At 41.6% G+C, this 25,869-nt stretch overlaps 1 long non-coding RNA gene across 1 annotated transcript in view; it reads left to right on the top strand.

Moving 5' to 3' along the window:
* Positions 1-25,869, top strand: part of LOC142046127 (uncharacterized) — a 425,332-nt gene that overhangs the window by 203,793 nt on the left and 195,670 nt on the right. The window lies entirely within an intron of this gene.

Here is a 25,869-nt window from a genome sequence, read left to right as displayed (position 1 = left end):
GTCTCCCTTTGGCCAGGTCATACAAACTGGTTTCAAGCAGTTAAAACAAGTTATAACTGGCATGCTGTGTCCTAACATGACCGGCCACTTAGCAAGCAGGGGCTTTTCACAAGGGCCGCGAGAAAGCGGTAGACACCCTAAGCTAGCTTGTGACACAGTCTTCCAGTCCCTACAATAGGCCTGTCAGCTGAACACAGATCCCAGGCAAGATAAGAAGCAGTGATACAGAGTCAGTTAATAAAGAATTAAAGGAAGTAATGAATTGAAGACAATATCGACATGTAGTGTATGGAAACTAGATCCTGTCAACTAACTGCATATCTTTTTTCGATGAATTACAAATTGGTGATAAAGGTGAATAGTGTCGAGTCTCTGACTTAGACTCTGCAACGGTGTTTAGCTTGGTCCTCGCAACATTTGTTGAATTAAAAACTGAATGATATCAAACAACATGAGCACCAACGTCAAACGGGCTCCGAATCTCAAAATGTAACTGTAAATAAGGAATTGTCATCTGTAAACATACACTGTAAAGTAAACGGTAAGAAGGAATTGAGAGGGTGTGTTTCAAGTGGGGTCCTTGAAAGGAACCTGGTTCCTGGCCTATGCTATTAACAACTTTAGATCGGTGACCTGACAAAGAAAACATAAAATTCATCATGATATTGTTGCCAAATGACACCAAAAATTGGGGAAGTGGTAAATAATGAAGAGGTACAGATCAGGATACAGAGCGATCTAGACAGCTAGTAAACTGGGCACAACAAACATGTGTGTTTCCATATGCTAAATTATAAATATAAAGGTAAGCCATTCTTATAACATGGGCACGCAAGTACGTGGATGAGACTAATCTGGGGAAGAAGTAGATACACTGTAGGTAGGGATAGGGTGCCAATGACCTAGACAAATTGGGGAGGATTGGACCAAAACAATAATCTGCACTGAGGTTCAACAAGCAATAAGTGCAGAGTCCTGCACTTAGGATGGAAGAATCCATGCACTGCTACAGACTAGGGACGTAATAGCTAAGCAGCAGTTCGCAGCAAAAAAACTGGGGATTACAGTGGGACAAGATAGCTGGATCTGAACGCAACAGTGGGCTCTTGTTGCCAAGAAGGCTAACGCAATATTCAGCTGCATTAATAGGAGGCATTGCGAGCAGACTTGGAGGGAAGTGATGAAGCCCCGTCTATTCAGCACTGGTGAGGCGAACATATGGAGTACTGCATTCAGTTTTAGGGCCCCATTAACAGAAAGGATATGGACAAATGGAGAGAGTCCACGGAGGGCAACCAAAAATTATTAGGGTGGCGGGGCAAACATGACTTCGAGGAGAGGCCTGGGAACTGAGTTGGTATTTTATGTTCTCAAAGAGAAGAGTGAGGGGGATTTGGTAGCACTCATTCAACGCTACCTGAAGGGGGTCTTCCAAAAAGGATGGAGCTTGGCTATTAGCCCGTGGTGGCAGATCACACACACACAGAGCAATGGTCTCAAGTTCAGAGTGGGGCAGTTTAGGCGGATATTAGGTAAATGCTTTTCACTAGAGGTGGTGAGCACTGAATGGGTTACCTAGGGAGTGGTAAGACCTCTCCATCCTTAGAGGTTATTAAGGCCCGGTTTGACATAAGCCCTGGCTGGATGATTTAATTGGGTTAGTTCTGCTTTGAGCAGGGGGTTGGACTAGATGACCTCCTGAGGTCTCTTCCAACCCTAAAATTCTATGATTTTATGACTTCAGATTTTCTAGCCAAGGTCAGAGAGGTGAAAGATCATGGCTTCCTCCATAAAAAGCACTCACCCCTTCCTAATCTAAGTCATTTTAGCAAGTGCTTTTTATTGTTACTTGTCACATTACATACAGTTCCACATAGTTAAAAGTACCACAGAAGCTACAGTTATTATAGTTATTAACATTTTATGGCCTTGTTATTCACATCTTAAGCTCCTTACAATGAAGTGTTGCATTTTAAAAGTGCAGCATAATCTTAATTGATTCCACAATAAAAAGGTTGCCCTACTCCACTAGTTGCCAACACTTCTTCTTGGGTTTGGGATCCATTAATGAGGGTGATATAGATTTCATATGTTTAACAGAAGTGATACAGAGCCAGTTAAATTATTCTTACCGTGCAGATCATATATTCGTATATTGTTTAACATGTTTTCCCCCCCTGCTGTTATGAGACTGGCCCTTCATATCACTTATGAGTTTTCTTGGTCCCAAGCAGACTTGAGGCTTTATGGCTTTCAGAAGCAAATATGGCATAGTCCCTACGCAGCCCAAATTCACTGGAATCAGTGTATGATCTTCTATGGAGTAAAGATTGCTGGATTTGGCCTCCTCTTAACACATCTTAAATACTAGTGCCTAGAAATAACTGATCTAATTTTTTTTTCCCCCTTTACCCTTCTTTATCCTTTTTTCTCACTGGTTTATTTTGTTACCTACTGTTGCAGCAAGGGATAGATTGATACTCAGGGATGGATAAAGTCACACTATCTTCCTGCCACCTCAAATTTTAATCAAATCTGTTTCTTTGGAGGTACACCAAAGCAGAAATACAGAAACAGCACTGAAAACTAATCTTTACCCTTCTCATATACACATCAATGCACACCTAGGCAGGCCCATTATGAAAGGCTTTCACCTTCTTCTTAGAGACCACGTACATGACAGAATGTTGTTTTCAGTGTTGTAGCCATGTTGGTACCATGATATTAGAGAGACAAGGTGGGTGATGTAATATCTTTTATTGGACCAACAGAAGGTAGCACACCAGACTAGATGGATTGCTGCAGGGCTTAAATTCTCAGAGATTATTTCCCAGAGTTATTCCACATGCCCCCATTTTGGCATTCCAGTTTTCAGATGTGAGGTGGGGGGTCTTGGGGTTTTAGCTCTGCAGTGGAAGGAGGGGCTGGGGCTTCAGCTCCGTAGGATGCTTTGGGGATCAGGGCTTTATCTCCACAGATGGAATGGGGTGGGGGACACTGGGGTTTGGGGTGTTAACCCCACAGGACTTGCAGGGCTTGGTGCTTTAGCCCTGCAAGGCATGCCAGGGCTTGAGGCTTCCATGCCACAGGGTATGCTGGGGCTTGTTCTTTCAGCCCTGCAAGAGGCAGTGGGGCTCCCATGGGTTTGAAAATATTTACTGCTGAATTTAAGCCCCAGATTGCTGTTCATTTCTAGTGTGGCTATGTCAATGGCCAGTGTTTCTAAACAGAGGTGATTAAAGTTAGGCTCCTCAATAAAAGTGCCCTGAGCTAGCCACCTAATACTTCAATTGGGAAGGATAGTCTTGTGCATAAGGAACTGATTTGTGATTTAGGGGTTCAATTCCCAGGTCTGTGACAGCCTTCTTGTGTGACCTTGGACAAGTCACTTTGTCTGTACCTCAGTCCACAAAAGACAAAATGGGCTGATAATACAATTCTCTCATGCTTTGTCTGTCTTGTCAATCTAGGGTCGAACGGAGTCTTACTATGTGTTTGTACTGTGCCTTGCACATTGGGGGCCTTAATCTTGGTTAGAGACAATAAGCATTACAGTAATATAAACAATTTATAGGTGTTCAGAATTTCTAAAAATCAGGTTCCAAAATAACGTTAAGCACTCAAGTTTGAAAATCGTGGCATATGGTTCTTGCAGATCACAGAGGCTGAAAACAAAGAGAATGGAAATGTGCAGCAAACCGAATTACAGAACACTGATACAGTCGAAGTTGTGCAGGTTACTGTTATCTTTCCCAGATTGTATGAGCCATGACCGTTTTAATACCTCATTCTTATGACAAAGATTAATAGAACAGGAAATGACCCAGCATAAATTCAGTGTCATCGGAGAGTGTAATGAGGAAGGAATATGGTACCAATGTAATCCATTCTTTTATACATCACAAAACTGGACTGTCTCGCACCCTTTTACACTATTGGCAACCTCTGCTCTGGAGGGAGCCAGGAACTGAATCTGGCAGAGCTGTTCCCAAACATGCAGATTACGATGCAGGTGTATTGTGACTTACCCAGCTAAGACAGCATGCCAGAGTGGTGCCTGGAAGTTTACACAGCATCTGCCTGCATGTTTCCGCTGGTCTGCAAGTTTGGGTAATACTCAAAGTAAAGAGAAATGGAAATGGTGTAAAATGGAGTAATTCATTCTGTGAGCATCACGGTAATAAAATATAATGCTTTTGCTTACATAGTACCTCTCATCTAGGATCTCGATGCACTTTAAATCAAACATTAATTCTCTCAACCCACCCTGAAAAGTACTTTATTGATCTTCTCCATTTCACACAGGGGTAAAATAAAGTACAGAGAGGTCAACTGTTGGGCTTTAGGTAACTTTGTGAGTCTGGGGTAGAACCGGCGTAAAACCAAAACCTTCTTGGCTTCTAGTCCTCTATGCTAGCTGTTAGACAATATTCCCGTCCTTTCTTTCAGTAACAAGAATGAAACCTGATATAAATATCATTCTCTCTCTTGTGTTAGCTAGTCGGTTGAGCAGCTGGAAAGGAAGAAGGAATGAGGAGAAAATACACAGAATTCAGCAGGTACTTAAGGTATTCTTCATTACATCCTCTGTGAAATTTTAATGGATGTTTTATTCCAATCTGCAGGTGGCTGCATTTCAGTGGTAGATTAAGTGAAGTAACCTCTTTGCGGATACAGCACGCAACTCTATGTAATGCTGCAAAACAGAAAAGGATCACGAAAAGAACACTATCAGGACTGCAGTGAGGATGGCACGCACTGCCTCTCCGAACTGTTGCTTTTTCTGGCTGCCATTCTGAATTTGCTCTCATGCCTGTCAGTCAGCAGCCATCTTGTCTTGTCATCAATACTACCGGACAATAAGAGGGCCATTGGTGACAGATGCAAACACATCCGGTCTTAAAAGGCCCCAGACTTCAGAGAGGGGAAAGAGAGACATATGCTGCCATCCACCCTGAACCTCCTCTCTCACCATGTCCCCCAGCTATCCACTGGTGTCTTAAATCCCTCTGGGGGAAGCTCTGTCCACCCCCATAACCAATCAGTGCTTCGTATTGGCCAATGCAGCACTAATGCATCATTCCAGACTCTGTCAGGAAGATTTTTGCTGTCCCTTAGCCAAGCCAGGTATATTTAACTCCTTTAAACTTTCCCAATATGCCCTTCGTGCCAGTTCCCTGATTGCTTTAGTTGCTCTTTTCTGAACTCACTCCAATTTGTATGGATCTCTGTGATAAGATGGAAGTGGAAGGGCATGTTTTCAGTCACTGTTTGTCAGGTTATGTGCTATCCAGAAACGACTACAATATTCCAAGTGCAGACATATGTTCAAAATTGCATTGACCTGTGCAGTAGCCATACCACATTGCAAACTCATGTATAGTTTACTATTCCCTAGCACTCTGGGTATCTTCCTTCTAGTTCATTTTAAGGGCCTATTTTCCCCATATGAATTATCTCATCTTCTGTCTTTTCCCCAGCATGAATCGCATTTTGCTGCTTTCTGCCTCTGTTTCTACCTTCCTGGTCTTTGTGTTTTTTCCCCCTCTCTGTGTTGAGTGATATTCACAGCTGCCCCCAAAATATCTGTGAATCTATCTCCCCTTCCAAACCATGAATGAAGTTTATTTACTAAGCCATCAGCCAATATTCTTCTCTGACAATAGCTTATTACAAACATCCTCTGCATTCGATACATTAAGAGATCAATGTTACCATTGACAAAGGATATATAGCATTATAATACTTTATATATTTGATATATCAAACACTTATATCTCTCCTAAGCTAAGTTAAATAATTTAATATTATCAAACCACTTGTGCTCTTCCACTTTGCCATACATGAAAGCTAATGATTATCAGCCAAGTACGTGAGCCACAGAAGGGAGCTACTAGAAGACAATGTCTAAAGCATATAGTTAAGCAATGTCTCAACATTATCTAAATCCCTTGTAAAGAGCAGTCCTCCCCTTCACAATGTTTCCTTGACAGGTGTCAGTTAACAGTGAGAGAAAAAGAGATGGGTGCGGGGGTGGCAGTTCTTATCTAAAAGGATTTTAAATAATGTTGCTGACATTATTAGAAACAAAATTGCAAGTAATGGTACATGGAAGCGCCTCTTTAAAAAGGATATTCAATTGTTATGTTTCGTAATGGTACTTGGTACTGCCCTGTCACCAGACCAGTTGTCCTTCATACTTCTCTACTTGCTGGTTTGGTAAGCTGGTGTGTTTCCATGTTTCCCTTAGCATGAGATGCTGTTGTGACATGTGATCAGCTATGGTTATTAACTGTACTTGTGACAAAGGCTGGCCTAAAGAGACTCTAGTGAGCTTCAGGGGATTAAAGTGCTGCCTCCATTCGCCCTGAGTACATGGCAGTTTAGCAATGCTTTAGCCGTGGAGTGATGGGAAACCTGCTGCGGCACTGGTCATGAGAGTTTTGGCATGTGTTATGCTTTACGAAGGGCTGAAGAACAGCCAAGGCTTTCCTAGCCAAGAGCTATCTGAACTCAAGAAATGCTGTGACCGCCTTTTATTTACTATAAAGAATAAACAAATGCATCAGTGATAACAATGATAAGGTCACATAATCAGTGTTTGTGTCCATGTGTGTGTTTAAAAAGTTTGACAGAGTACTTGATCTTGAACAGTAAGCCTGTGCAGGGAGTGGGGGAAGACATTTTTTTGCTGTAGATGACAATAAAATGTTCAACGTCTCGCAACCCCCAGATTGCCTTTTGTGACCCTTCCTGAGAGTCAAGACCTGGTGGTTGAGAAACACTGCCCTGGAGTGTGCTCCTGATTGAACATTCAGCAAGTGGTACATGTGGGCTGTGAATGCAGATAGATACATTGTCAATGTCAGGGAGACCAAGAAGACAATGCTGAGACATTCCTCCAGTGCTGATCACCAGGGCCGGCTCTAGGTTTTTTGCTGCCCCAAGCAAAAAAAGAAAAAAAAAAGGTGGTTGGAGTGCCGCCCCTGGAATTGTGCTGCCCCAAGTATGTGCTTCCTTTGCTGATGCCTAGAGCTGGTCTTGCTGACCACAGCTGCCAACTTTTACACAGTAAAGAAGCACCCCGACTTTCACAATAAGCCAAAAATCAAGCTAATCCCATTTCAAAATAAGCCCAAAACAAGCCAGTCCCTAAGAACCCCAACACTCCATGTGATTAGATCCCCCAATGTGCAGTCTGGGACTGTGGTGGGCCCACTGTACACCCCTGACTCTCTTCCCCCCTTCCCACTTCTTGCCCCTTGCCCCTGCCTGCTGGGAGCTGATCAAAAAAAAAAAAAAAGAAGCAACAACTAGCAATACAAGCCAAAAACTAGCCAAACAGCACTCACAAGCTAATGAAGCCAAAAACAATGCCCAATTCTGTGTTTTTTTTTTTTGTGGGTTTGGCATATCTGGTGCTGATTCTAGAGTTCTCAGGTACTGAACACTAATACAAGCTACTTCTTTGCTGTTGACTATCACCAAGTAAGATCCCTGATTCAGATGATGACGAGTGCTGGCCTTAATATGGTCAAACTATGAGGAAGTCTATATTCAGAATTATGTTAAGCAATATCATGCTCAGATGCCAGAGTATGGCTAAATATTTTGGCTACTCTTTCCCAGAGTACTAGAGTGAGAAGATGAGAAGAGTCTAGGTAGGGGAGATGAGCTGAAAAAGTTTGATGGGCCAGGAGAGGAAGAGGAGTTTGGGCAGAAGGAAATGTATGTCTTCATAGATATGTTTAGCTTTGATTTACCCTTTCTGATTACCATGGGAACTCTACGTAATATCACAGTAATATAATACAACATGGGGCAGAGTTAATGGATGAAAATGGGGAACTAGTTCAGTTGTTTGACCATTAGCCTGCTCCAGGGTTATGAGTTCAATCTCTTGGAGGGCCACTTAGGGATCTAGGGCAAAAATCAATACTTGGTCCTGCTAGTGAAGGCAGGGGGCTGGACTCAATGACCTTTTGGGGTCCCTTCCAGTTCTATGAGATAGGTGTATCTTCATATATATAACTATAAGTGAGAATTTTTAAATTCTATTCCTTGCTCTGCCAATAGATCACTACAACCTCAGTTCAGCAAAGCATTTAAGTATGTACTTAAGTCCATCCCTATTCAGCAGCACACTTACATACATGTTTAAATATCACCGAAACAAACCTAAGCATGTCCTTATGTGTTTTGCTAAATAGGACTGAACAAGGCCTATGTAACTTGTAGCAAGTTGCTTAATTTCTCTGTGGCTCAGTTTGCTCATCTGGGTGGAATATAGTGTTAGATGCTTAGACTAAGGATACTAGAAATGTTTCTGGTATTTTTCTTAATAAGGATTTTCATAACCTGACATAACCAGAGCAATGGCTGTTTTGCAGCTTTTCACAAACAACGTGGAAAAAAGCTTCAAAGAATAACTCCAAACTAAAAAGAACTAGCGTTATGGCTGAGGGAGGAAGCACACTAAAGTTAATAGAGAAACCACTCAGACTGCTATCTAAAACATTATTAAAATAGAACCAACCCACATGGGTAAATTAAATACCTTCCAAAATAGTCAACATTCAGAGAGTCACTGAAAATTCCAGACAGAAATGTAGTAGTATGTTATCTAGTCTATCCCTGTCAGTGCAGGATTGCTCCCAAACAAACATAAACACCAAAGAGGAATCCTATTTGTTATGTTTTAAAAGCCTATATTAAACAAACCCTGGTGATGTAACATCCTATAAGTATACTTTCTTCCATGTAGATTGCGTTTTCAGGTGCTTTAAAGAGGCTATTCTTCTTTCCTGAGTTATTCCCAGTATTCTGGATGATCAGATATGGATGGATAGCTTTTAGGACTATTTTTTATGGTACAGAGATTTTGTTTGTTAAACTATGTGTAAATATTTATCATTTAAATGTGAAAAAGTAGTTCCTGGAGCTGCTGTGATTTTCTGCCAGTAAATAAATGTCTGTGCAGATAATTCAGTTATGATATAGCCTTTTAAGTAAGGCAGTAAATAAAACAAAAAGCAGTATCTGGAACCTGATAGTCTGAAGAAAATAGACATATGCCCAGCCTTCTGTCACTAAAGAATGACCTATAAAAGAGATACTGCCTTCTATGGCAAAGCAATTGAGAAAGCCCACTTGGTCATAGCATACTTTGGACTTGACATTGTCCCAGATGTCATCAGTTTTTATTCAATCTTTGTACAGCACAGTATGTTTGCCAGACTTTACACAGGAAGAGCAAAAGGAGATGATCTTTGGCCCAAAGTACAGAAACAGGAAATTACGACAAGAGATGAAGGAAAGTGGGAGAAAGAGACCATAGTTACAACAAGTGAAGGTAATCAGGCTGCATATATAGATTTGGTAAATTACACTGGGAATAGAAATGGGTAGAACGGGAGTGATAGATACCATGAAGTCAAGTAACTGGGGGTAGCCCTGTTAATCTGTATCCACAAAAACAAGGAGTCCAGTGGCACCTTAAAGACTAACAGATTTATTTGGGCATAAGCTTTCCCAAATAAATCTGTTAGTCTTTAAGGTGCCATCGGCAGCGGCAGCTCCAGGCACCAGGACTCCAAGCTCGTGCCTGGGGTGGCAAACTGGGGGGGCACCCTGCTGGGATACGCCAAAGCTGCAGGACTGGCGGACCTCCTGCAGGCAAGCCACCGAATCCACGGGACCGAGGACCTCCCTCAGGCAAGCCACCAAAGGCAACCTGCCTGCCATGCTTGGGGAGGCAAAAAAGCTAGAGCCGCCCCAGCCACCAGACTCCTTGGTGTATACCATGAAGGTAAGCGATGGAAAATACTCTAGACAAATAGCTCTGTGAAGGGATTGGAAGGCACAGACTGGAGACCCTTAGCACAAAGGAAGAGGGTGGCTGGACCAGTAGTAGAGGACAGCAAGAAATAAAGCAAAAAACTGCACGTGGGAGAAGGAGACCAACAGATGAACCACATGAGAGAGACAGACAATGCAGTTTCACTGGATGGGATGGGCAGTTGCATGCACCTCCAGAAGATGTTAGATGAATCCAGATTCTGAACAGCTCAAGGCCATGCTGCAAGACCTGCCTCGTTGATTAAACTTTTCCACCATAATTAGAATGAAAGTTACAACTACCATTATACCTATAAAAATCCTACCTGAAGCAGAACTTCTTATAGCCTGAGAATGGAGAAGAGCCAAAGATTCCATGAAGTCTACCACATTTTGTCATTTTGATTCCTGGGAGGCACTCAGATACTGTGGTGATGGGCACCACAATAAAATCTACATGGATAGATGGTGTAGGATGAGTGTAAGTGAGTTTCTGTGGCCTGCAATGTGCAGGAGGTCAGACTAGATGATCACAATCGTCCCTTGTGACTTTAAAGTCTATGAGTCTATTTCTGCCTCCCAATTGAGTTCATGAGCAGGAGGAGGAAAAAGGAACATTAATGCAGCCCTAATTTGTATGGGTTTTGAAAACTGACATTTATTTATATCAGAAGGCTTCTCAAGGGGCTGGTTGGTGTTTACTATAGTCCTTTTACCAAGGCTTTCATTAAACCGTTTTATTGGAACTTTTCTTTACATAAAATCAGATGAAGAAAAACAAATTTTTAGCCAAACATGAAGCAAAAATAGAGGCAAGTTGAGAACTCCTATATTAACAAAATGCATTTTTTCAAAGCTTAGCATTTTTCTGAAAACCAGTGATATAGAGTATGATATTGACCACGAGTGTCACTTATTTAAGGTGCTGCCAATCCCTTTTTGATAATACTAAGCAAGGAAATGTATAATGAACTTCAAAGGCATGGTGTTAAAAACTAATATATGAGTAGCCTACAGCACTCGCTGCAACAAAATATTATTGATGCCAAGGGCTTAGTACGAGTCAAAAAATGGATTGAATAACCTATAAGCAGATAATGGACGGCACCAAACAGAAATACACGAATCAACCACTGTGCATGTGTGTTGCATGGATGTGGAAATGGTGTGAAAAGTGAAATGGATGATACTTCCCATGGATGGGAAAAGTGAAATGGATGATACTTCACTTTACATATGTTTCACATTGCATAAAAGGTTGAGTTTATTTCCCAAGACTCTTCTTGTCTAAGGATGGAAGAACCAGTGAATGAGAACTGACCAGAATCTTTGCTCAGAACTCAAATAAGCACCTTAACTTTTGGATGCTTAGCCAAATTAGATATCCCATGATCAAACACCTAACTCTTGAGAAATTCCAACTAGAATCTCGATCAGTGCCTAAACTTCGTGGCTTGAATCATGGAATCATAGAATATCAGGGTTGGAAGGGACCTCAGGAGGTCAACTAGTCCAATCCCCTGATCCGAGAAGGACCAATCCTCAACTAAATCATCTCAGCCAGGGCTTTGTCAAGCCTGACCTTAAAAATCTCTAAGGAAGGAGATTCCACCCACACCTCCTAAGTAACCCATTCCACTGCTTCAACCACACCTCCTAGTGAAGAAGTTTTTCCAATATCCAACCTCAACCTCACGCACTGCACTTGAGACGCATACTCCTTGTTCCTGTCTTCTGCTACTCACGAGGAAACAGTCCTGGTCCATCCTCTTTGGAACCCCCCTTTCAGTAGTTGAAAATGCAGGCTACAATCCCCCCTCATTTCTTCTCTTCTGTAGACTAAATAATCACAATTCCTCGCCTCATCCTCATAAGTCATGTCGCCCATCCCTTCTTTTGTTGCCCCGCGCTGGAACTCTTTCTCATTTTTCCACATCCTTCTTGTAGTAGTGGGTGCCCAAAACTGCGAACAACACGTCTGCCCAGATGAGGTCTCACCAATGCTGATAGAGGAGAATGAACACGTCCCTGATCGCTGGCAATGCTCCTCTTACAACAGCCCATCACTACAGGCCACATCTACACTACGTAGGATAGGATAATCATCGAATTAGCTAAAAATCGGTTTTTATAAAACTGATATTAATAAATCGATTTCATGCGGCCACACTAGGCACAGTAATTCGGCGTTGTGCGTCCATCGGTCGAGCTAACGTCGATTTCTAAAGCGTTGCATTGTGGGTAGCCTTCCGTAGCTATCCGTAGTTCCCGCAGTCTCCCCCGCCCTTGGAATTCTGGTTGAATCATTATTGTCGCGGGTGTTCTGGTAAATATCGTCAGCATGCCTTCCTCCAGGAAAACATCAGCTGACACACCTTTTGCGCCGTTTTTTCCCTGGATTGCCCTGGCAGACGCCATATGCACAGCAACCATGGAGCCCATTCAGCTTTTTTTTTCCCGCACCGTATGGTACTGGATGCCGCGGAGAGAGAGGCGATACTCAGCGCTACACAGCCACATTCACTTGCTTTGGCATGAATGCAGAGATGGTTCGGTCGTTCTGTACTGTCTACTGGCCGAGAAACTGGCAATGAGATGACAGTTACTCTCCCTCTGATACTGTCCGTTGCTATCATGAGTGCCCGTAGCTGAAATCGGCCGGGGGCGCACGCAACGCAAAAGCAAATTGGGATTGAATCACTTGGGACTGAGTCAATCCCTCCCTTATGGTTTCTAAAAATAGAGTCAGTCCTGCCAGAATAAGGGGCAAGTGTATCAGAGGACCAGTGTATCAGAGCACAGCTGCTCCGTGTCAGTATTCACAGGGGGTGCCCCGCAACAACCCCACCCCGTTGCTTCCCACTCCCCAACCTTCCTGGGCTACCGTGGCAGTGTCCCCTCCATTTGTGTATGAAGTTATAAAGAATGCAGGAATAAGAAACAGAGACTTGTTAGTGAGATACAAAATGAGGGGAGGCACCTCCCGGGGCTATGACACCAGGCAGTACAGAATCTTTTCTTTTATACAGGAAAGGGAGGGGGCTGATGACGCTCAGCCCACAGTTGCTATGATGAAGACGGTTACAGCCGTTCTGTACCATCTACTGGAGTAAACTGGGAGTCATCTCCATTTTTACCCAGGCGCCCCCGGAGCCAGCTCAAGCCTCACCAGGCCAGAACAGGAGCACTCACGGGCTGATGGCGACAACGGATATCAGTCATATTGTACCATCTACCACCGGGGAAGGGGAGAGGAGCGGATACTCGCTCTTCACTGCTGCAGCCATCGCGTCTATCAGCAGCATTCAGTACACATAGGGTGACATTGAAAGAAGTCAAGAAATAATTTCTTTCCTTTTCTTTTCACGTGTGGTGGGGGGAAAGAGACTGAGGAGCTATTCCTGAACCACGCAGACACTGTGTTTGAACCTACAGACATTGGGCGCTCAGCAAGAATGCAAATACTTTTCAGAGGACCTGCTGTGGACTGTGGATAGCTGGAGTCCTCAGTACCCCCTCCATCCATGAGCGTCCATTTGAGTCTCTGGCTTCCCGTTATGCTTGTCACGCAGTGCTGTGTATCCTGGAGATTTGTTTTCAAATGCTTTGGCATTTTCGTGTTCTGTAACGGAGCTCTGATACAACAGATTTGTCTCCCCATACAGCGGATCAGAATCTAGTACTCCCCGTACGGTACCTGCTGGAGCTCTTTTTTTGGGATTTGAGACTGATCACACCACCCATGCTGATCAGAGCTCCATGCTGGGCAAACAGGAAATGTAATTCAAAAGTTCGCGGGGCTTTTCCTGTTTTACCTGCCCGCTGCATCCAAGTTCAGATTGTTGTCCAGAGCGGTCAGTGGTGCACTGTGGGATAACCACCCGGAGGCCAATAACGTCGATTTCCTTCCACACTAACGTAAATCCGATATGTTAATATGAATTTAGCGCTACCCTCTCGTCGGGGTGGAGTACAGAAATCGATTTAAAGAGCCCTTTAATATCGATATAAAGGGCGTTGTAGTGTGGACGGGTACAGCGTTAAATCGATTTAACGCTCTTTAAATTGATTTAAATGTGTAGTGTAGACCAGGCCTAAGAGATCATCTCGAATCCATCTCTAATCTATGTAAGAGCTCATCTCTAATCCAACCCCAAATGTCGGATGTTTGCGCATTGCTGAAGTAGTGAACTAGACAGATCCCACACTCTGCCAGACCAAAGATCTCATGTACATTGGAGAGAGAATTAGCTGAGACCACCAAAAAGAAAACATACACTCATAAATGTGAACAGCCTGTTATGCTGATGCTTTTCTGAACATGAGCAAAGGAAGGGATGGTAACAAGCTGTGACATACCCACAGACAGGCTACTCAGTAATTATCAGAGTGAAAGGGACAGCCAGTGCGGGCAGTGCTGACAGCAGAGCTGTGGGAATGAAATCAGCGGAAGTGTAAAAATGCAACTCTCTCTCTCTCTATATATATAGGATTAAAGAAATTTAGAACTCGGAGGTGCTGTTAATCACCCACTGAGCCTGTTTTAAGCTAATCTGTTTTTTGTTGTTTTTGGTTTTTTGGTCTGAAAACTACATTCACTGACTTCTTTACTAACTGTCTCTATGCTCTCTTTAACAATATCTTTTTTTTAAATAATTGAAGAATTACAGCACAGTGCCATCCATAGCTGTCACGGCTCCTTATACTTACAGCACTAGAGCTCCTGGGTTGTGCTCAGAATAAAATGGCCCATTATTTTAAAACATATTAAGGATGGCTAAGTAAGAGGGGAGGGCGAGTCATATCTATTACTTGAATTACTCAAAATACTTACTCACTGAAGATACATTCCAGAAAACTGGGTGCAATTGTGGTAAAAAATAAAATAAAATCCAGGGTGCTTTTTTTTTTTTTTTTTAATATAAAGGAAAGAGCTTGGGGGGAAAAAATCTCATTTTCACTGTCATACAAGAAACAAACGTAGTGTGCAATCTAATATCTAATCTAATAATAGGGCATTAGGAGTCAAGACTTGGGTTCACCTCCCAGTTTTACGACTGACGCTCTTTGGGAACTTTAACATGCCACTGGACCTGTGTGCCTCAGTTTACCCATCTGTAAAGTGCGACTAATGATACTTACCTATCTCTCCATGTTGTGAGTCTCTGTTTAGGTCTGTAAATACTTTGACGACCCCAGAAAAAAGATGTTATAAAAATTACTTAAAAATGAGGACAATGGGCCTAGACATGTTACCCATTTCTCTATGCCATGTTCTCTCAGTAAATATGCCTTTTAAAGTGGATCTTCTATATATGGACAAGACTTACAATAAAGCATTCATATATGCCAGAGTCACATAAGTGATTCTGCTGGAAATATAAGCTCTGATTCTGATCTCACTCAAACCCTGAGTTGTATATGGGTGAAACAACTGCCATCTGATTTGAATGGGTGTGCAATCCGGTCTACACTGCCCATAAAGATTCACACTACAGAGGAATTCACCAACTTCTGTGACAAGAGTTATATCAGATAGATAGGGAGGCAAATCGATATAATATAAATCCACATATTAAATCAGAGGGGGTTGCCATTAGAGTGGTTTGGAGGACGACAATTCCATTTCACAGCAACTTTTGAGGTTTAGCAATTTGGTTTTGTTCCACACTGGAATAAAAATAAAACCTTTTGAACATTTCTGCAAAATGAGTTTGTGTTGAAATGTCCATTTTCAGATTGAAAACCTGAGCTCTGCAATTTGGGATCTCACTTATTTGAAGTGACCAGAGAGCCATGGATCCAAAACCAAACAAAAAAACAAAAAACCTTTCACACTGAAAACTATCAAAATGAAATGATATGTCTCCACCAAATGACATATGCTCCGCCAAAAAGTTCTGACCAGTTCTAGTCAGGGGTGGCTCTAGACATTTCGCTGCCCCAAGCACGGCATCATGCCGCAGGGGGGAGCTCTGCCACTTGCCGGTCCCACAGCTCCGGTGGACCTCCCGCACGCCTGCGGGAGGTCCACCGAAGCCACAGGACCAGCGGACCCTCTGCAGGCATGCCACCAAAGGCACCCTGCCTGCCACCCTCCGGCGACCGGCACAGCGCCCCACGTGGCATGCCGCTCCAAGCACGCGCTTGGCGTGCTGGGGCCTGGAGCCGCCCCTGGTTCTAGCTGCTATGGAATCAGCGGTGCTGCCCACCTGTGAAAAATGCTATTCTGAAATGGAGTGGAATGTCTGCAAACAGTAAGACAGTTAACTTCCTTGCATCTCATTTGACCTATCAGTAAAAAGTTTACATTGATCGTGGGGTAAGGGGTAATCCTTGTACTGAAAGCTGCCACAGAAATGGAAAGTCGGAGTATTTACTAATTAAGGACCCATTGAGAGTTAGGAACCCAAATCCCATGGAAATTGAATAGGAGTTGGAAAATTCCAACCTAGCAAAGCAATCATCAAAATTAAGATCACCTATCAACCAGCAGAGAGGGAGATTATTAGCAAGAGAATGAATTTTGTGGGGGGTCTATGCTATAAACATGCCATTGTTTTGATACCAGAGCTCAATGTACCCATTACCAATCCATCACTGTCTGTCTTGTTATAAATGTATCTCCTCTCTGAGATAACCATGGTTTGTCAGCAGAACAACACTTTAGATAGTGCTGCTCACCTCTGTAGATTCAAGTGCTAGTAGAAATATCAAACTCTCATTGCAAAATGCAGACTGTGGTGTGTTACATAACGTCACATTCTGCTACTTAAATTATTCACTGAGGGAACCCTCACAACTAAACTATGTACACCTCTACCCCGATATAATGCGACCCGATATAACATGAATTCAGATATAATGCGGTAAAGCAGCGCTCTGGGAGGGCAGGGCTGTGCACTCCGGCAGATCAAAGCAAGTTCGATATAACGTGGTTTCATCTATAATGCAGTAAGATTTTTTGGCTCCTGAGGACAACGTCATATCGGGGTAGAGATGTATTTCAGAGAAAAGAAAAGAAGGGTCAGAGAGGGTCTGACCCAAGCCACATCAAGATAATTAAGCAATTCACCTCAAGAGGGAAGGGAGGAAAAGAGGAAGAACTGGCTACAACCCTCCACAGTGGTGGGTGCATTATCATGTGTTTGATTTGTATAGTATTTCCGTGTCTGGAGTGAATAACCTCTAAGCATAGTTCCTGCAGACTGGAATGGCGAGAGAAAGTTGATGACTATTTTTGACCCAACTACACGTGCAGAAAAATCATGAAGCGGTGGCAGTCTTGTTCATCAAAGAAAACTTTACAACTTGTATTTCAGGATCAACTGCACCAATATGTGGCATAAGCAAGATTATTTCAGGGACAGAGAAAGAGAGCACAGACGCTCCTACTGTTAATGACTACCATTAATTTTTAGTGGGTAGGAGCTTTTGGTGGAACAAGTTAATTGGTAGGGGGTGTTGTCTATCATTGCAATTTGAAAAAGGCTAATTTTAAAAGAGAATCTTACAAGCTGGATGTTGAAGCTAGACAAATTCAGACTGGAAATAAGGCGCACATTTTTAACCATGAGACTAATTAACCATTGGAATAATTTTACCAAGGGTCATGGTGGATTCTCCAGCACTGACAATTTTTAAATCAAAATTGGATGTTTTTCTAAACTATCTACTCTAGGAATTATTTTGGGAAAGTTTCATGGTCTGTGCTATATAGGAGGTCAGACTAGACGATCACAATGGTTCCTTCTGTCCTTCTATGACTCTATGAAGAAGCACTGCAGGTTGGATTGCTGTAGTTCAATGGATTTACAAGCTCTGCTGATGAAGCTGAAATAGTTTAGAGATTCATTTCCATTCAGATACTTTGGAGAGATCCGGTTCCATTCAGATGCTTATCTGATCTATGTAGATATGCATACATCTGTCTTGGCATCTGAGCATTTCCCTCTATCTGAGGCCCCCTCACTCGGGAGAGCATTCTATCCAGAAAGGATGCTTAAGGTCATGTGATTAGTACAACTGGAGTTTAATTGTTATTTAGCATCATTAATTGCTACTACAACAGAAATAAACAGCAACAAACAGCAGAGGTATTTTGGGGCCAAAGTCCTTTTAGATCATCTTACAATAACAAGAGCTGCATGAAACTGCTGCAAAGTAGCATTTCAAATAAAAAATCAAAAATGTGACAATTTTTTTATTTCTTCTCATGCTAGAATCAAAATGGAAATTAAAAAACAAAACTTTTCTGCAACAATAGCGCACAATCCAATGGAAATATAGCTGGAAAGTGAACCCTCCCCGCTACAATAGCAGGTGTATTACATTTCTTTATCAGATGCTGAAGCTTTTAGGATGTTAAACTTGGCATTATCAAAAAATCAAAGGAAATCACAGTAGCTGCAGTTTACATCAGGGAACAAAGTGAAATCTTTTGTGAACACGCGATTATCAAATTACAGACCTGTCACTACAGTTTCCTGAAAAGGGTCAGCACCTTCCCTTGTTCCTGACAGACAAAGAACGTGTAACAGGCTCGATCAATACTTCAGTTAACTAAACAGCTGGCTAATAACAGGACTTGCAGCAGACAAAGATTTGTTTGAGGACAATGCAATAAATGTCTTTTCAAGAGACATTTTGGGGGGGTTTCTCTTTTTGTTTGTTTTGTTTCTCCTACGTGCTCAACAGCTGGGTTTCTTCAGAATTTCTACCCCTCCATCCCACCCTTTACAACATGCTGCTGAGCTCAGGCAGCAATTCCAGGAAGCTTGAGATTTTTGTGTTTAAAAAAAAAAATTGCAAAAACTGTTAGTTGAGGAAGAATATGGAAGCTGAGGAGATTAAAAGCACAATATTCTCAAGGTTCCCAGATGTTAACTGTAAATTGACAATGATACTCATGTTCAAGAGGAAGTGCTATCACACTGGATGGAGTTTTACTTCACGGCTTATTTGATGATGCAAGTAACTTCCTACTCACCTGATTTCAAAGGAAAGCTTACTTTTCAATGAAAATATCACAACTTGTATGGGGTTTATCTGGCCAATGTGACAAATAGCAGTCAGTCTGTCTGGCAGGATAGGACAGGACAAAATACATTTCACATAAGTATTTTTCTTAAATTCATTTGATTTGATTTCAAGTTGAAGCAGCATCTACAAAATTGGAGCAATTTTTTTTAATATTTTGAAATCTTTATGTGATTTTTTTTTTAAATCTGATACCGTCTCAACTGTTTTCTATTATTATAGACCAGGAGATAAACTAGACTGAGTGACAACTGTAATGTAATGAGTCAAATAAGTTTCCATAGTGTGACAAAGTTCCTCCTCTACCTTGGTGGGTCCTGCGCTTATTGGCAGATTTGTTCACCTCAGTGATCTTCCCTTCTTGTGGAACCCACAGTCTGGGTCAGCTCCTCCTGTGTCTGATCAGGAGTTGGGAGGTTTGGGGGGAACCCGGGCCCGCCCTCTACTCCGGGTTCCAGCCCAGGGCCCTGTGGATCGCAGCTGTCTATAGTGCCTCCTGTAACAGCTGCAGGACAGCTACAACTCCCTGGGCTACTTCCCCATGGCCTCCTCCAAACACCTTCTTTATCCTCACCACAGGACCTTCCTCCTGGTGTCTGATAATGCTTGTCCTCCTCAATCCTCCAGCAGTCACTACTCCACTCTTAATCTCTTTCCCTCTTCGTCTACCCAGCCTACCTCACACTATCCACCTTACTCCTCGTGTCTCCTCACCTTGAGCCTGAACTGCGTACGTTGAACACTCTATAATAAACCCCCACGGTGAACTGTCTGAGCCAGCTAATCAGGCACTCGGGTTTAAAAAGGAGCTCACTTCCAGTGCAGGAGGGGAGCCAGAGTAGAAGGTGCATGTGAGAGAAGCCTGGGAGGCGAGAGATAAGGCAGCCACTGAATTGGCTGCAGGTTTCTATTAAAGTCACGAAGTGAATGATCGTCGTACTGCGCTCTCTAGATAGAAGATCTGAAGTTAGCGTGCACGTGCCTTGATAAACCTGAGCACTGCCATTTGGTTACCAGGGTTCTAGGGATTTGTTTAGCCTGGGGCTAACATACCTGTTTCTCAGTACCTTACTGTAGCCATCTGGCCTTGCCCCATCACAATAGTAATAATAAAAACAAAAACAATAACAACAATACTGAGGCCTGGAACAATGTTGACTAGACAATTCATTTAAGCAAATACCCGCATCCTGATTTGCTGCCTGTGAATTAAAAAAATGAGCCAATCAGGTACTGTGGAACACATAAATATATAGATTGTTACTGGCTCAAAGATGAATAATACATTTTTATGGACTTAAATAACTGTATCCAGCTATAAATCTCCATTTCTCCTGTGCCTCAATTGCTAACACATTTTCTGTCCTTTTACATTAGTTTAAAAGAGAAACTGCTACAAGCTACAAATTCATGACCAGAACAGAGAAGTTTCTAATGTCTGATGAAGACATTAAGAAAGCATGCAACAATACAGGATACAGTGTTTTAACAAAAAACAGAAATTTGCTGTCATTCAGACATGACTATTTACCATTTGAGTTGGCAAATTTTGATGCTCACCTCAAAAAAGTGTATGGTAAGAATTTCCACAACTTCAAGCTCCAAGATAAGCAGAGACATATTTATTCCTTGCATTGTGTATCTCTGCACAGTAATACATCCCCTATGGTGAATTGTCATGTGTTGCAATGATGAGTGACCCTCAAAAGATCTGGAGATTCAATCCGGATAAGCAATCAAAAGTTTGGCTGTTTATTTCAGCCTCTTGGGTCTCTGAAGACATCAGCCTAGGCACACCATGGAGCCCAGCTCTGCCTCATGATATTTCAGCATTTGTGTTTCAGATCCTGGACAAGACCTGGAGTTACCAGCAGTGATATGAAAGTGAAAAATTAATAATAAAAGTTAAACTCCCTTATAAAAACAAACACACACCTATTAACATTGCCATAAAAGTACAGTTCAGTTTTTGTGTTAAAGAGCAGCTCTGTCTGAAAGCACTGTTTAAACGGTATAAGTTGGATTCTATATTTACTGTGTACCAGGAATTTCAGATAAAATTTGGCCTTGTTTTCAAGTAGAAGGAGGTTTTATTTTGTTGTGTTTTATCTTGCAGCCTTGTAAACTCAACTTCAGTTTTGAAGGCTTTTTTGTTCACTTATCATAGTAAGCTATATTCGGCCTTCAATTATACAAGCAGTATTGGAGCTTGAGTTAATAACTGTATTGAAGATGAATGAGAAAACAAACAAACCCCCAATCACCCACCTCATAGTTTTGTTGACTCTGTAGGACTGATAAAATATGAGCAGTAACACATTGTTTTTGCAATTAAAATCAACAGACTTGAGTCAGATCCCAAGCAGGGAGAAGATATTATTGATTAAGTTGGTGACATTTTTCCAAAGCCACTTTTCAGAGCAAAACAGAACCTTCAAGTTAATCTTTTCTTATTTTATCCAAACTAGATTTTACACATTCCTCATCAATAGCATAGTGTATTAAAGTGATTTGGGGATCTCAAATGAGATTTAGGCTCTGAGCTCAGTTAGGCATTGCAATGCTGAGCCTAGCAAAGCCTAAATACCTTTAAAAATCTGGGCCTACAAGCAGGACAGTGATTTCAATGACTACTGTCACATGGCATACCTGCCCTGTAGCACCCCTGTTGGCTAAGCATGGTGCTGCAGGCACTCCATGCCTTAATTTCCTCCAGCCCAGGGTTCACGTGGCTCACCTTTTCAGCTGAGTCACCCTCAACATTCAGTCCCCTTTTAGGGTGACAAAAGACACAACCAACAAGAAATCATCCTGCCCCGCTTGACTCCTTAGCCTGCCTTCTGGGCTCAGTTCCCAGCTCCTTCTGGCCTTCCTTTATATTTCCCTGCTCTGAGACAGAGCACTGATGCCCAGGCTTCTTCCCTGGGGTCCCTTTTCCTCTTCTATGCTCAGGGATGCAGTGCTCACTCCAAAGCAGTTTCACTGGAGTCCTTCCAGACCCTACTTCAGGGCCTTTCACAGGAGCCCAACTTATTCCCTGGGGTTCATCTCTCAAATGGAATCTTCCTAGAACTTTGAAAGAAAGCTCTGGGATGAACAGGACCAGCTAGGGGAAGGAGAGCGTAGCTAATCCAACACAGGTGTGGCTGAGCCCAATTTATCCTTAAAGGGCAGCCAACCTGCGACACTACTTAGGGAGTAAAATTCTATTTAATGCAAGTAAAGGTGGCAGAATATGGTTCTTTAGTATTATCACTTTGGAAGAAAGAAATATTCATTGCAACTGGATTCTGTCAAAAAGTGGAATGTGTAGGTATGTCAACCGTTCACATTTATAATGAGAGAGCTGAGAACGAAAGAGGCTTGAACCTCAGTTATACTCTAGGTCCTCACTTTGCAACCCATTTCTCTTAACTTTCCCCAACTGTCAGCACTTGTCCTTTGGTTGGTCACAGTCAGATTTAAAGTATGGACGTAGAACTCCTCCCTGTCTTACAGCACATAAAGAATTCTAAAAGGGATTGTATTGCAGATTTTGCCTTCTGTATAGTCAGAACATTTAAAATGCCATTAAACCTTTGCTTTTGCTTCTCTGTGGGTTCCTGCATCCTACAGCTTGCAAAATTTCAGAGTCTGCAGGGGTCCATATTATACTCCAGCTCTATGTATGTTGCACATGTTTCTATAAAGACATTCTGTGAAAGAATGTTGCAAGCCTTGTTTCTTACTTCTGTATAGCAATTTTGTGTGACACTTATTTATATACCTTATTATGTATTGGAGTCCCTCGTGCTCATTTTTCATAGTGATCTAACTTGCTTTATATTCTTCCCCTGAAGGCCCTAAGCACAGTGCTTCTATATAATCTCAAGGTTTTTAAGAACTCCACAACAGACAATCTACTTTGATGCTGTAGGAAACAGCTAAAGCTTCCCACTTAAAATTTAGTCTCTCCATGTAGAACGTCAGTTGGATTCTAAAGCCTTCTCGTGCCAGAAAAACCAAAACAGAAGAACACCCTTCTTAAAGATGGCCATTGGTCCAGCACAGTGCACTGGTCCAGTGGAGGCCTGGCTGCTCTTCCTCCCTCCTTATGTCACCCTCCCACAAGAAATTAAATACTCTGAGAAGTCAGCAGTTGCCATGCCTTGCCAGAGTTTGGGTTACAATAATATGATCAAGTAGGCGATGGTCTCCACTGAAAGACATGGTTAGGGTTGTTACAGGACACTGAATTACCTTGACAATTACCCTAGAATGAAGACTTTCTCTTCAAGTTTCCAGATACATACTTTTGTTCTTTAACCAGTCTTTGCTACACTCTCTTTAACAAAATCTAAAATGTCATTCCAGTGTTCTTCAGCCATCCTCAACAGCCATGTTTCTGTGCTTCTATAGAGCCACAGCTTTGTAGCAAGCTTGAGGGTGCAGTGTCTCCACAGAGATCACTGAAGGACCCAAAACTTAGCATCAGCTGCTGCTATATGCACATCCGCAACTTTCAAGCATCTTCCAGCACCGTCTATGATGCTGTTCAAATAGTTGACAGCTACCACCTACTGTATGTCCCATCTGGTTGTAATCTGGAGTTGGAGGTTGCTTGGTTACAAAGGCCAGAGTCTTAGTTTTAGCCGCACCAGACCAGTGCATGCTGCTTCTTGTCCAACCAAATCATCCATCAGCTGCAGGAATTCACCAAGTTGAGCCAACAAAACAATGTCATTGGTGTATTTGAAGCAGAATGATGTTCATCCCAACACCATCGACCACTGCCTCCTCAAGCTTATCCATCAACCAATCAGGCTACATAGTGAACAATGTTTGTGAGAACACAGCCTTATCTCCTGTGGAGATAAGAAACCATGTCATGTATCTTCCATTGACTCAAGCCCAGCTTTCTGTTCCATTATAGAGTTCCTCCTTCAATAACACAATCTTCGCAGGGATGTACAGTCATCTCATCAGATCCCACAAGCTTGCTCCCTGCAGTGAATCAAAGATCTGACAGAAGCCTATAAAAAGTGCCATGCCCTGCTCATTAAATTGACCCATCTTCTCCCAAAACTGTCCTGAGGTGAAAATCTGGTCAACAGTAGAATGACTAGGTCTGAAGCTTCAATGAGCATTCCAGCTTTTGCCATGAAGTGCATCATTGATTCAAGACATTCATATGGAAGCAAAAACTTTTCTTAGGATAGATAACAGAAGAATACCTCTTCAGTTGCTAAATTTGGTCTTACCTCCCTTTGTAAACAGAGGCAGAATAACCCCCTTCTTCCAGACACCCGGGATGATATTCATGCTCCAGATGGTCTGGAGGAGCCTATTCAGACACGGTACAACAATATTCTGATCTATCTTCAGCAAATGTTACAAACCACTGCGGCTTTTCCAGACTTCAGCATTTGGACTGCTATCTGGGTCTCTTTTTACATTTACAACATGTGTACCCAAATGCTGCTATTTTGGAATTAATTTGGATTTCTGAGGAAGTCACACTCACAGCCCCAAAAGCAAACATGCTATTGTCTCACTAATGAATGCCGAAATCAAAGGGCAAAGGAAAGTACAAAGGCCCTTGTGCGTGTAATGGATATGAGGCAGTATTTATTGCCACAAACACACAGGAATCCCACCACATTCAATTGTATTTTAATATATATATTACATAGTAGTACGGACGCTCCCCTACTTACGTAAGTGTTCCATTCTGGAACCCCTTGCGTAACTCGAATTTTGCATAAGTCGAGAATGTATACCCTACCATCACGCAAAAATAAAAAAAAAAATAAAAAAAACTTTCTAGTTTATGGAATTTACAGAACTTTTCCCGTAAGTGCGGATTTGCGTAAGTCGGGTTTGCATCTGTATTAGAGATTTTGACAGTGTAATAAAGGGACTTTATGGCAGCTCATATATGCATAACTATGACAAAAAATGAGGAAAGTTTGGGTTTTTGCTAAGAGTTTGGTAACTAAATAAGGATCCTGGGTTAAAACAAGGGTGGATTAAAATCTATGATTTAAAAAAAAAGATTTTTCAAAATATAAGTTAAATATAGGTTTTTTTAAAATAAACCAATTTAAAATTAAATTTGAAATAAAGGCAACCTATATTAAGGGCTAAACTTATTATAATCTACTAAAATCATTTACAATAAATATTAAAAGAATATTAAGCAGTACATGTTTGCTGGCAAATTTTAAAGAAAATCAAATCAGCGAATTGATGGAACTCACTGGCTAGGCACCTGGAACCAGAGTCTGATGAGGTGCTAAACCAGCTTTTGACAGCAGTAGCCTCATCTGCAGATGCAAAAAGAATATTTTCTATATTTCAGTTTATTTAACTAGTTCAGTTCAATGATTAGTTCATTCAAAGTTAAGAAACTGACTGGGAGTTAAAAAAAACAGGTAAGTTTGTTTACCTCTTCTAATCTATGAATAAAAATTGAATGTGAGAGGATGATATCCATAAATTACAAAATCTTGTAGGACATGGTGATTAGAAACAATCAGTTCAATTAATTAATTACAGATAATACCTCCTTTGTTTAACAAATTAGTTTGTTTCAAATCCAAAACATATTTTGATAAACGTCGATAAACCCTTTTCACATATATCCTGCACTTGTAACATAGTCTTATTTAATAAAATATAAACATGACAAAAATGATGGTTATTGTGCATTTTAATTGAATTTAAATTTATATCCAAATAGACATTGGCACAAATCAAAAGTAAAAAAATCAATCATCTAGTAAATAAGAAATGCATAATTCACCATTTTCTAACATAATAAAAAAGGTAAAAATTAAGAATCCATATAAAGGTAAATTAAGCTATAAAACTGCTAAAACTGCTGTCTCTAGATATAGTTAGGGCCCTACCAAATTCACTATCCATTTTGGTCAATTTCAGGTGATAGGATTTTAAAAATCATAAATTTCATGACTTCAGCTATTTAAATCTGAAATTTCACAGAGATGTAGT

This window comes from Chelonoidis abingdonii, chromosome 1, assembly GCF_003597395.2.
Source record: "Chelonoidis abingdonii isolate Lonesome George chromosome 1, CheloAbing_2.0, whole genome shotgun sequence".
Lineage (NCBI taxonomy): Eukaryota > Metazoa > Chordata > Testudines > Testudinidae > Chelonoidis > Chelonoidis abingdonii.
This window is presented reverse-complemented; position numbering and strand designations above follow the sequence as displayed.